Consider the following 6,156-nt stretch of genomic DNA (forward strand, 5'->3'; position numbering starts at 1 on the left):
CTGTGCACACTGAACACCACAGCCCAAATTAAGACTGATGAAAAAAAGAAATTAAAACCAACCACAGCCAAAAATCACACACGCTCTAAAAAGGCAGATTCAAAGAGTGGATATGTGAAACAGGAATAAGAAAAATAGTTTATAGAAAAGTTTGAAAATGTCTGATAGGTCTATGAACATACAAGGGGCTGATGGATTTAAGGGGTGTCTCCAAACCAGCAGGGCTGCTCTTGGCTGAATGCCAGGCACCCAGCCAACAGAACCTTTTGCTTTATTGTGTTATTAAACCTTTCAAAACGCACCAGCAGAGCGAGCCTCGTTTTCCGCGCTGTAAAGCAAAGGGCGGGCGGGCTGAGCCGCCGCCGTGTCCGGTGTTTTGGGTGCGCTCGGGGCGTTCGTGTCCCGGTACCGGAGCCCCCGGGCTCTGCTCGCCCCGCGCCGCTAAAACAGCGCCGGGCACAAAAAGCCGCCCCGCCGGCGCAGGCACCGCTGGGATTCGAACCCAGGATCTCCTGTTTACTAGACAGGCGCTTTAACCAACTAAGCCACGGCGCCGTGCGCTGACTGCGCCCTCAGAGCGGCATTAATGGAGCTCCGAGCGCGGCCCGGCTCCGCTGCTGGGCCCTGCCCGGCCCGGCCCGACCCGGCCCTGCCCCGAACTGCCCACACGGTTCGGCTCGGCTTCGGCACAACGCACGGAGAGAGCGAGGAAAAGGCAGAAATGTCGGTCTTTCAGACATTTATAGGCGAAAGTGCTCAGCCCTGCCTCATGCCGCAGCGCCTCGGCTGGCCGCGGTTCACGGCACGGGATACAAAGGCACGATCGGGTCTCAGCTCAGCAATCGTGTATAAATAATAATGAAAAATTAAAGGCCGATATAGACATGGACACCCCGCCGTGCGCTCCGTGATCTGTGCACACACCCCGGCACGCTGTGGAAGCGACCGTGTGCCCGTACAGGCTGAATAACCAGGAAATGTGGCTTGGGTAAGTTATTACAGAGCTGGAAGGGTGGCAGGCACAGACGCGGTGCTGCTCCCAGTGTGAAAAATGGGATAACATCACAGAATTTTTTTAAGCAAGTTTAATAGGGAATAAAATAAGAGACAAAAGTCCAGCGCTGGGGTGCTCCTGGTAAAAAACCAAAGAACACACTAGCAGTCCCTATAGTGTTATCTTTATTCTGTTACATTACTGAGGTACATGCATATTCATACAGTCCATACATTACTCAAACATTCTTGTGAACTGTTTGATATTTTGGAATTCTTCTGTTTGGTTTCTTCATACTCTGGTTTATCTGCATGCCATCCTGTGTTTCGAGTGAATCTATTTTATTCTTCCTAGTGTCTCCATCTTGTCGTTTTACATCCTCTAATAAGGATTTAGTATGTCCTCTTTAAATTTAACATGGTATTTTCTAATAGTCCTCCAGTGCTCTGGTTTGTATCACGGTTATCATTTGGAGAATTTAGTCAAGGGAGAAGGGGGGGTAACATGAGTGCCTTTCACCATTTGTTTTGGTCACACAGAGGTATTTTAACACCCAGTGTTTAGTTTAGGCCTATAATATGGTAGCAGCTAAATGAAGGTATATATGATACTATATCTAAATACTTATGATCAATATGGAAACTAATATATAACTGCAAAAGCCAATATCATATTGCAGCCCTTTTTTAACCCCAGTTCCCCCCTCCCTGCCCCAGCCCACCTGCAGTACCTGTTCCAAGCATTGGCCAGCAGAACCAGGTGGGTTTCAGCCCCTAACCCAAGAAAACTGGGAGAGGATCCTGTTGGGAATAGATCTGTGGCTTCCCAGTACCTGAAGGGAGCCTACAATAAAGACAAAGACTACTTACAACAGTGTGTAGTGACAGGATAAGTGGTAATGCCTTCAGTCTGAAAGAGAGTAGGTTTAGGTGGGATCTTGGGCAGGAATTGTTCCCTGGCAGGGTGGGCAGGGCTGGCACAGGGTGCCCAGAGCAGCTGTGGCTGCCCCTGGATCCCTGGCAGTGCCCAAGGCCAGGCTGGACACGGGGACAGTGGGAGGTGTCCCTGCCATGGGATGAGCTTTAAGGTCCCTCCCAACCCAAACCATCCTGTAATTAATCCTGTGATTACTCACTTGGACTGTAACCAGAACCTGCAAAGCACAGATTGCTGTGGCAATTTAACAGGCATATTATAGCCAAATTATAGGTGTTATTCTCCAAATAACTCCTGGAGGGAGAGCAGCCATCCTGGCTGAGTCCAAAACAGCCTTACAGCTTTCTCATTATTCAAACCAGAGTGGTACAAAAGCCAGAAAAAATGCAGCTAAATCTCCATCTTGTGAATTGTCCATAATTACCAGATTCTGGAGCAAACCTACACTGCACAGAGATGTGAGCCCGCTGCTCGCAGGTGAGACCAGTACTGAGCTGGAAAAAACTCACATGGCACCCAGGCATTGAACAGGTGATGGTAATGGACAAAAAACAGCAATAAATAAAACTTCCTGCTTTTATTAAAACCAGAATGTAAGAATTAACGGTTCTCAATTTGGGAAATTTGTTTTTTCTCAATTTGGGAAATACAGAATTATTCAAAAGAAAACTTCCAAACCAGTCCCACCACTGATTCAAAATGAACCAAACCTCTAAAAAGACACTGCTTTTTCTTCCCTGTTTCAATGGGAAAAATGGAACTTTGATTTTTCTATCTGAAAAGAATAAAGGAAGAAATAAAGAACACTTCAAATTCTGATATAAGATTAATTATTTTAGGACAATCTATTCTAGCATACAGAAATTACTTCTGTATTACTAACTACATTAAAGCCAAATCAATTAATCTATAAAACAGGCATTTTTTATGTGATCCGCTTAAAAAAAACCCCCAAACAACAACATGAGGAGCATAGACTTTTTTAAATGCAGGTATTATTTGCCATCTCAAATTCTGGGTAGTATTACTATGGCTATAGAAGAAATGAGGAGGCCTAGTTCTAAAGAGGGATAACTAAACATAGCTAGCTCATTTACAGAACTGTTCACCCAAAAAATACTGTAACATGACCCTGTTCTTTAAGCACTAGGGAACTGGGCTAAGCTTGAAAACCTCAACACCAATATTTATTTTTAATTTGCATGCTTGGTTTTTAATGTTCTGTTTCTGTGGACAGAAGTAAGCATGTAAACATATGGATACACAGGAGTTACTTGCTGAGAAGAAACTCTCTCCCAAAACATAGGTACAACTCCATCCAATGTAATCCCTAAATGAGCTTGTTCCTCAAAAGACACTTGTAAAAACTTTAACAACTGACTTGACAATGATAATACCTTTATAGCTAATTGCATAAGAATATACTTTCTAGGAATTTAAATCACACAAACCCAGGATATATTCCTGCCCATATCTAAATATCTATCTATAGCTATGATTTTTTCATATATGCCAGATGGAACTGATGCTTCCATGTAAACTCTGAACACCATGTTTCAGCTTTGCTTTGTCATATAGACTAATTTAAAAGGCTCCTTCCAACATATCAAGAATTATAAAATTCAATAATTTACAAAAAAAATGTAAACCATTTGCTATTAGTCATGCCCAATCAAGAGAGTAGTTGTTCCTTTTGGCCGCTTCTTAATATTCTTAGTTTTGTAAATACTAAAATAAATACTGAATAACACACACATGGAGCAGACACACAATGTGTCAGTTCGAAAGACGGGTGTCTGCCAAGGAAGGCGGGAACCTCCCTTGGGATGAAAAATATGACCCCCTTCCCTCTGAATTATTATAACTACGGAATCACTGGGCTTTCAGGCAAAGCTACGGAAAAGGAAGGCCAGTTTTTTACTAGAACATATATCAGTATGTGTGTAATAAGGCAAACAAGCGGCAGCAGCCCCAACAAACAATTTGTTTTTATTTGGGATCAAACCCCGAGCGCACTCCCGGCCTCTGCGGCTGCGGCGCCGCCCCCGCTGCAGTTCCGCTCGCCGCCGCCAGGGGGCGCCGCGGCGGCCGGGAACAGGGGTTTCCCGTGCACGGCCCCAGGGGCAGCCGGGCCCGCGCCGCTCCGCGCTGCAACATGGCGGCGGCAGAGATGGGAGCGAGGGCGAGCAAAGACTCCGGGGCATTGCCAGAAGCTGCGGGGTGTCGCGTTGAAATGTAGCGAAAACTCGAAGCAGAGGCAGCAAACCAGCAGGGCTGGGTGGCGACAGACGGGCTGCAGCCGGGACACGCTCCCTCCGGGAAGGGATTGGGGTCGGGATCCTCTTCCCAGTGAGCTCAAATGTTGGAAAAGGTCCCAGCTGTTATAAATGGGAGACAAAAGTCTCGATATTCAGTAAAATTTAGATTGCTTTATTTGATCGAACCTCGGTTTGCAGCCTCTTCTTATACTGGGGTTTCTCGTTGTACACAAATTCACAAAGCCTTTGGGTGATAATCAGTCACAGATAGCCATCCGGTCCTTGTAGATGACCACCAGGGAAGTTCTGGAGGTCTGGTCTTTGTAGATAACCACCTGAGAAGTTCTGGGAGTCTGGTTTTTGGGATAGGCAGTATTGATCAGACAAAGGCAGGAAGGGCATTTTGGGAAGTCCGATTTTGCAAGCTGGTAGCCGATACAACATAACATATTATAATATAACATAATACAACATAATATAACAAAGTTATCTTAATCAGAATTATTTAATCATATAATTTCCTTTATCTAGTGTCCATGCTTCACTTCAGAGCTCAGTATTCTGGTTTATACAAACCCCAATGCTTTTGTGATTAACACGAATCTTTTATCAATTGTCACACAGCTCTACAGCTGCTGTTGCGGGCAGAGCTCAGCCGCAGTCATCACCCACAGTCAGTGCAGCATGGAAACGCGGCAGTGGCAGCGAATCCTGTGGGCAGCGAGTGGCACCAAACCGAGAGTGAGGGGCTGGGCCCGGCCCCGGCCAACACCGAGAGGCATCTCCGTACTGCCCACGGGAAAACGCTCCAGATAACAGCGGCCAGCTGCACTCTTCCTCCTCCTCCTCCTCCCGGCCAAATCTTCTGTCTCCCAAGTATCATCATTAATATCTCTTAGGCAGCAATGGGAGAAAATTCCCTGAGAGAAAGAAAACCCAGAAAAATCCTACTCTCCAACACGCAACGAAATGGAAAAAAATACATAATTTTATTAACCTAGAAAATTAAGGAGATCTCTTGTTCAAAAATTAAAATACAGGGACTTTGAGAATTGTTACTTCAGCTGTGATTAAAAACAAAGGGGAGTTCTGTATAGAAAGCATGCTTTCAGGTTCAATACACATAAGCCTATCTGTATTTGTATGTCTCCAAGCCACAGGTGCCTTTTCCCCCGTAGAACTGCTATTTAGTTACTTGAGTTGCTTAACTCAACAGGCACCATTATTAAGCTGGTGGCAGCAGTTCATTCCAGCATTCAGATCTGAAGTTGCAAAAGAACACAGCCAACTACATCACAATGTAGAAATCCATGAGCCCCTCGCTGTGAAGAGGAGAGGAGCTGTTCCAGAACAGCAGTGGTTTGCAGTAACATTTATTTGTTGTGGAGGGACCAAGAGTTGTCTCTGATCCAGTCATGAAACTGGGGCATAAGAAACAGCTCCCCACTACTTCCACTCAGACACAGGTAAACTGGGTAATCTGATTATTTCTCTTTATTCATCCAAGCATCAAAGACACATCAAGTTACAGATGCTGCATTGTCTTGCTATAGAATCATAAGTATCCTCTGCTTCAAATACGGACGTTCCTGTGCTCCATCAAAGCAGCTGAGAACATCCATGACATTTTCCAGATGTGAATTACTGCCATGTATGGTCTGGGCTGTGGGTACGAACAAATACATACACATTTTCCTAATTATTACAGAACAGTACAGTATTTACTGAAGGAGGGTTTTTTTAACCAGTTAATGTTAGGGGAATATCTGTGATTACTAAGTTAATCTTCTAACGTGGTGCTGTGCTTTTACTCCATTATGTTCTTCTTACACTTCTTGATAAATGTATCAATTAAGCAAGTGTTCAAGTTGCCTCATAAAGACAGAACCCAGACCATCAACTTCAATTTACTTATTTAAAGGGACATAAATGTCTCATAGTTAAACATGTTTTCCTGCAAATGATGAA

The 6,156-nt window shown here is 44.6% G+C and overlaps 1 long non-coding RNA gene and 1 other non-coding gene across 2 annotated transcripts; one reads left to right on the forward strand and one right to left on the reverse strand.

The window, feature by feature from the left end:
• Positions 1 to 481: 481 nt before the first annotated feature.
• On the reverse strand, positions 482 to 555 carry TRNAT-AGU (transfer RNA threonine (anticodon AGU)). The gene has a single exon. It is a non-coding gene; the product is annotated as a tRNA-Thr (tRNA).
• A 110-nt stretch (positions 556 to 665) lies between these two features.
• Positions 666 to 6,156, forward strand: LOC148222339 (uncharacterized). Its single transcript, XR_015806191.1, has 2 exons — positions 666 to 988; positions 4,813 to 6,156. It is a non-coding gene; the product is annotated as an uncharacterized LOC148222339 (long non-coding RNA).

This window comes from Sturnus vulgaris, chromosome 12, assembly GCF_052056855.1.
Source record: "Sturnus vulgaris isolate bStuVul1 chromosome 12, bStuVul1.hap1, whole genome shotgun sequence".
NCBI classification, from domain to species: Eukaryota; Metazoa; Chordata; class Aves; order Passeriformes; family Sturnidae; genus Sturnus; species Sturnus vulgaris.